Consider the following 5,918-nt stretch of genomic DNA (forward strand, 5'->3'; position numbering starts at 1 on the left):
TTTGACAAGGTCACTTCAGTTAAGGTGTGACCCACCTCATGCAGGATGGGTCTTAACTCCATTACTGGAGTCCTTTATAAGTGGAATGAAATTCAGACATAGAGTAAGCCACAGAAAGCAAGAAGCTGAGCACCAGATGCACCTAGAAGAGAAGGGAGATACCAGGAGAGACCACTATGTGAGTAGCCATGTGACAAGCTAAGGACCAAGAATCAACAGCAAACAGCCCCAGAGTGCCACAGTCTTCAGGGAGAAAGTATCGCCTTGACGGCGCCTTGATTTGGACTTTTTTCCAGATCCATACCATTGTGAATAACTTCCCATTGTTTAACTGGACCCATTTCACAGTATTTGCTTGAGTGGCCTGGGAAACTGCAACAGAAGATGGACCTAAAACCAAGATTTTATTCTTACCTCTGATACCTTCAAATTTCTGCTATGGTCTTTGTCAACTCTAAGGACAGGGATCCCAGGAACATTGTTTTGCCAAGATTAATGGATTTCGGTTCAATGAACTGCTTATTTTATAAGTGTGAAGCCAGAACTGTGATAATTTTATGGGATTTCTGATTAGTTAAGACTCTTAAAAATGGGCATATGTCAGAGAATTAGCCTTGAACTGAGTTAATTTCTAAGGTCCTAAAAATTCACACAGAATACCTGTGCAGAGAACCCAACTGCAGCTATGGAAGAAGTCCCACCTCTACCCAGGCAAAGAGGAATCCCATCTGGCTAGGACTGAGCAGAATATGAAATTAAGAAAGGCTTTACTTTCCTTGGGTATTTGATCCATAGTTTAGGATAAGTTTAATTCCTTTGGAGTTTTTCTTTTCTTTTGTTTTGTTTATGGACTTTAACTTGCAAGGGGTACGATCTTTGAACTTTTTTTTCTTTCTGGGAATTTGATCACTGGAGAAAATAATTATTCAAATATATGCCATCACTGAATTACTAGCTTTGTATTTTTGGGGTGTCCATTTAGGTCTCCACAATCCCTCTGCCACTCCAAATCAAGATAATTTTTGGTTAAATCAATATATGGTATATATATTATCAAAACCATACAAATACTATTCACAGTTGAGTGTATCAATATATTATTACACTTTCTCCCCCCTCCTCCACCCCCCAGAGTCAGTATTAGCTGGCTTATTTTCATTTTTTCTAGTTTTCTTTTACCTTTGTCTAAGTTCATTAACGTGGCAAGTACACTCCAACAGGCTCTCCAAACATTTTTTTTCATGAGGACATTCACCTTATAAACATCTCACTTGGAGTCTTCTGCTTTCTTTCCACCTAGATGGTTGATAGTCAGGATTCCTGCACAGCTGTCATCCTGGGCATCTTCCATCACTTTTCAACTTCTCTCCTTGGCTGGATCACCTGTTACCTGAGTCCCATGTGTTCATATTCTTCATTTACTCCCTAGTTTTGGTAAAGCACATGCTCTAGTGAGAACAGGTATATAAAAAATTTGCAATTGTTATTCAACTTTCAACTTTGATTGATAGTTTGACTGCTAGAAGAATTCTATGTTGGATATTATTTTCCTTCATAATTTTAAAATCAGTGTTTCATTGTCTCAAGCTTCCAGTGTTGCTATTGAGAAATCTGAAGCCATTCTAACTTCTGATCCTATACAAGTCACTTGAACCTTATGGAACCTTTTCTTTCAAAAGAAATTTTTTTAAATTTTGAAATAATTTGAAATTTACAGGAAAGTTGCAAAAATAATATAGAAGCCATACATAGGACTCCAATATACATACTCCATACCCAGATACCCAGATTTACCAATAATTAGCATTTGCCACATTTGTTTTATCATTCTATCTATCCATCTATCTATCTATCTATCTATCTATCTATCTATCTAATCTGTGCTCTGAAATATCACAATGTTGTACCTTCATATGAATATGTTTTCATCCATTGATAGACCTTCTTGGTTTATGATTTCATCTTTGCTGATTTTTCTGTTCTCTATTTCTCTAACTTCTACTATGAGTTTCTTATCATTGCTTTTCTGTTTTCCAAATCTTTGTCTTTTTGCTCTAACTTCTAGAATATTTTCTCAACTTTATTTTCAATAGTTATACCAATATTTTCATTATCTATTAAGACATTATTTTTTAAAAAGACATTATTAATGTCTAATAATTTTCTGAATGTTCCATTTCTTTATCACAGTTATTGCTTCATGGATGCCTTTGCCTCTCTTATCTTTCTGAAGTTAAAAATGCTATATGTTTGTTTTTTTTAAGTTTTGTTTTTCATGAATCTCTGTTTTTTTCCAAGTTGGTTTTTTGCTTGTCTGGTCTCTGTTTTTCATATTTGAAGGATTCCTCTGATGTGTGGTAATCCTTGGTTGTATCCTCATGATTAAGGAGGACTAAAGCTTTTTAGACATTCTGGGTATGTGGATAGCGTTTATCGACTTTGAACTTCACTGTGGTGTCAGCTGGCTGTGCTGTTTTTCAGGGAACATAAAGGCCCATTATGAGGCCCAAAGGCAATTGTGGAAGAAGAGAAGAAGAAAGAGGAGGAGAAAGAAAAAGAGGGGGAGAGGAAAAAGAGGGAAGAAGAAATTCATTAATTAGGAAACATCAACAGTCTTTAATACATATTATTAAGGAAGAAAAAATACGTATAGATGCCCACAATTTGTATAAAAAGTGAGGAGATAGGGATAGGAAGGAAACTTTTCTCCACATAACCTTTTGTAAATTCTGAATTTTAATTATGTGAATGTCTCACTCACTTTTTAAAATGGTTGAATACTGCACCCCTTCTTTGTTGGCTTGACCTCTGAGGAGAGCAATGAGGAGGGAGGCAGGAGCCTATGGGAGGAAACATGGTGCCCAGCTGCCAGAAAGCACAGATTTGACCCAAGCTATATATATGGAATAAAGTTTTAATAAAGTGCTTCTTACATTCTATAAAAAAAAAAAAAAAGGTATAGCTCTCTTTTCAATGACTTTGTGTAGAATACTGTAACTATAATCATTTTTTGTTAAGGGAAATTTTCTTCCATATATCCAATATCTTTGACCATTGTTTCTGATCCAATTGTTCTCATATTCTCCCCAGAAATAACAAATATTTAGGTTAAACATTGGTCATCTTCTCTTCATCACTTCCCCATCCTTTCCTCTCTATGTCTATTCTTCCTTAACTTACACATGATCTTTTCATTCTCATTGTTTTTTGTTTTCTCTGGCCAGTTCTTTGTAGTGCTTTCAGCCATTCTTTCCACTGATGCCGACAAACAATTTTAATGTTTTTTATTCTGGTATAATATTCTTCAAGACTCTTCGAGATAATGTTCCTCATCCACTTTTCTGCAATATTTTTTCAAAGATTTTGTCCTCAACTAGTGTGGCCAACCATCACAGTCCACAGGATTTTTCTAGTTCTATGCTAAAACCTCACAGCCCAAAAAACCCCTCAGCCCCAGGCAAACTGGGACAAATGGGCAATTGAGACAATTGGGCACTCTCTCTTTTGCCAACAGACAAGGTATCTAGGTTTCCCTTGGCTCTACTCACCATCCACTTTAGTGATAATTAAATCACTTCCTCAGATCGAGCCACCCAATACAGGTTGTACTTGGAGGGAACATAGCTGAGCTTGTCAGTGAAGACCAAGAAAGCTATAATGTGACCACCATGAATGGGGCTTTCCTGTGATCTGCAGAGGGCTGGAGCCAGCCAGGGTGTGGCTGTATTCACGCCGTCGGGCATTGGCCAATCATGGTGGAACCAGAACAGCCCCTTGCCCCACCTAAGGTACCTGATCTTAGACAATCGAGGAGACATGGAGGAGATGACTCAAGAGGAAGATACTGGAGTTTCTGCCAACACAAAGATGAGGGGATGGTGACCATATTTGTAGTGAAAGCAGCTAAGTGAATAATCTAATTTTGAATTATTTGGGAAGTTTCCCCTAATATTTAATCTGAATTCCTTCTGCTGCCAGAGAAGTATACTCAAAGGCTAATTCCTTTTCCTTCATTTCAGGAAATAGGCAAGCACACATCCCTAAAAACATGACACATCTGTATTCGGTTTCAAAACTGGAGTCACAATTATCAACATTCAGGCTGATTTACTTGACTGACCTATTTTACAAAATAAATAAGCACATTTGATGGCTTTGGGCATTGTCTTCATCTGCTAGGACTGCTGTAGCAAATACTGGTTGTCTTAACCAGTAGTATTGTCTCACAGTTCTCATAGTCTGAAGTCAAGGTGTCTGCAAGACCATGCTTCCTTGGAAGTCTGGAGGGCTCTGGAGGTGGCTTGCTGACAATCCAGGGTAAAACTCAGTCTCCACCTCCATCCTCATATGGTCCTCTCCTTTCTCTGTCTTCTGTCCAAATTTCCTCTCCTTGTAAGGACACCAGTCTTATTGGATAAGGACCCACACTAATCCATTTTAGCCTCATCTTAACTAATAGCATCTTCAAAGAACCTATTTACAAATAAGTTCACTGTCACAGGGGTGGGGTTAGAATGTGAGCATGTCTTTTTAGGGGACACAATTCCATCCATAACAGGCATGGTCCCTACTCGCCAGCCTTGCCAAAGGCCCTACAAGTCTTGTTGTTACACCCAACCCGATTCCCTCATTCGTGTTGAGTGTCACAACTCTCTTCCAGGGTTTTCAAAGTCGTTTGCTGGACATTTTTTCTCTTGCTCTTCGCAGTAGCCCTGTGGGAAGGTTAGATTAGCTACCCGCATTCTCCCTTTTCAGACCAGGAAATGTGGGCTCCAGGGTCTTAATTGCCTTGCTGAAAGTTACCGCACTATCAGGAAATGGTGGATCTAGAGTCAAGGTTTTTGACCATAAAACTCTGCCTTTCTAAACAGATGCAGAGTAAATGTATTCCAATCATCTTGTTCTTGGTTGCTTTACATTTTCATACACAGTTCTTAGGATACTGAAAGGCATAATAAATGATCAAGTGATTGTGAGAGAAAAAGAACATTATTATGATTGTTTGCTTAATGTTTTCAATAAAATGAAATCACATACTGTGAATAATTTGTTTCGATGTCCTAGGCAAACACATTATGAGAACTATAAAAATGATGTATTGATATCTTAATTACTCAGGCATGTGTTCTTTGTGGACAGATTCCCAATTCTAGCTAGCTACCTTCGCTTATCTTTAATTGCCTACTGCAGTTGCCTACATTTACAGGAAGGCAGATAGAGAAAAGAAGATCAGGGCAGGGGTCAGGGAAAACACTAAAAAGCCTTTTGAAATTTTGAAGGCTGAGTTACCTCTACAAAAGCTATCCAAAGGACCACAGGTTTGTTTTTTTTAGCTCAGAATGACAGTAAATGGATGTTCTTTTTAATCCACAAAGGAAGTAAAAACTGGTCCCTTTCTTGAAAGGACAGCTCTCTGAAGCTAAAGATCATTCCAGCATCTGCATATTTCCTTTTACATATGCAAAGTAACCAACATCCATGAAATAATGAACTTAGTTTGAACAATCATGGTTAAAAGCATAGATTGTGTGCTCGCTTCAGCAGCACATTACTAAAATTGGAATGATACAGAGAAGGTTAGCATAGCCCCTGTGCAAGTTTGACACATAAATTCATGAAGTGTTCCATATTAAAAACAAAACAAAACAAAAAATGTATTGGGTGGGAGAGGCCTTCAGAGCAATACAACCCAATGGGGAAGAGCAATTTATCACTGCCATTGTTTAGAAATGCTGGCACATGATGACAATGAAAAGAAGACTGACTTTTAGTTGGGTTTAAGTTGCTTTTGTTTTTGTTTTTAATTTTTTATTAATTAATTTATTTATTTCTCTTCCCTTCCCCCCCACCCCCACCCCAGTTGTCTGTTTTCTGTGTCCATTTTACTGTGTGTTCTTTATCCAGTTCCGTTATTGTCA

At 37.8% G+C, this 5,918-nt stretch overlaps 1 non-coding gene across 1 annotated transcript; it reads left to right on the forward strand.

Moving 5' to 3' along the window:
• The first annotated feature begins 5,529 nt into the window (after window positions 1–5,529).
• LOC111764785 (U6 spliceosomal RNA) lies at window positions 5,530–5,634 on the forward strand. The gene has a single exon (XR_002797307.1). It is a non-coding gene; the product is annotated as a U6 spliceosomal RNA (small nuclear RNA).
• The last annotated feature ends 284 nt before the right edge of the window (window positions 5,635–5,918 follow it).

This window comes from Dasypus novemcinctus, chromosome 15, assembly GCF_030445035.2.
Source record: "Dasypus novemcinctus isolate mDasNov1 chromosome 15, mDasNov1.1.hap2, whole genome shotgun sequence".
Lineage (NCBI taxonomy): Eukaryota > Metazoa > Chordata > Mammalia > Cingulata > Dasypodidae > Dasypus > Dasypus novemcinctus.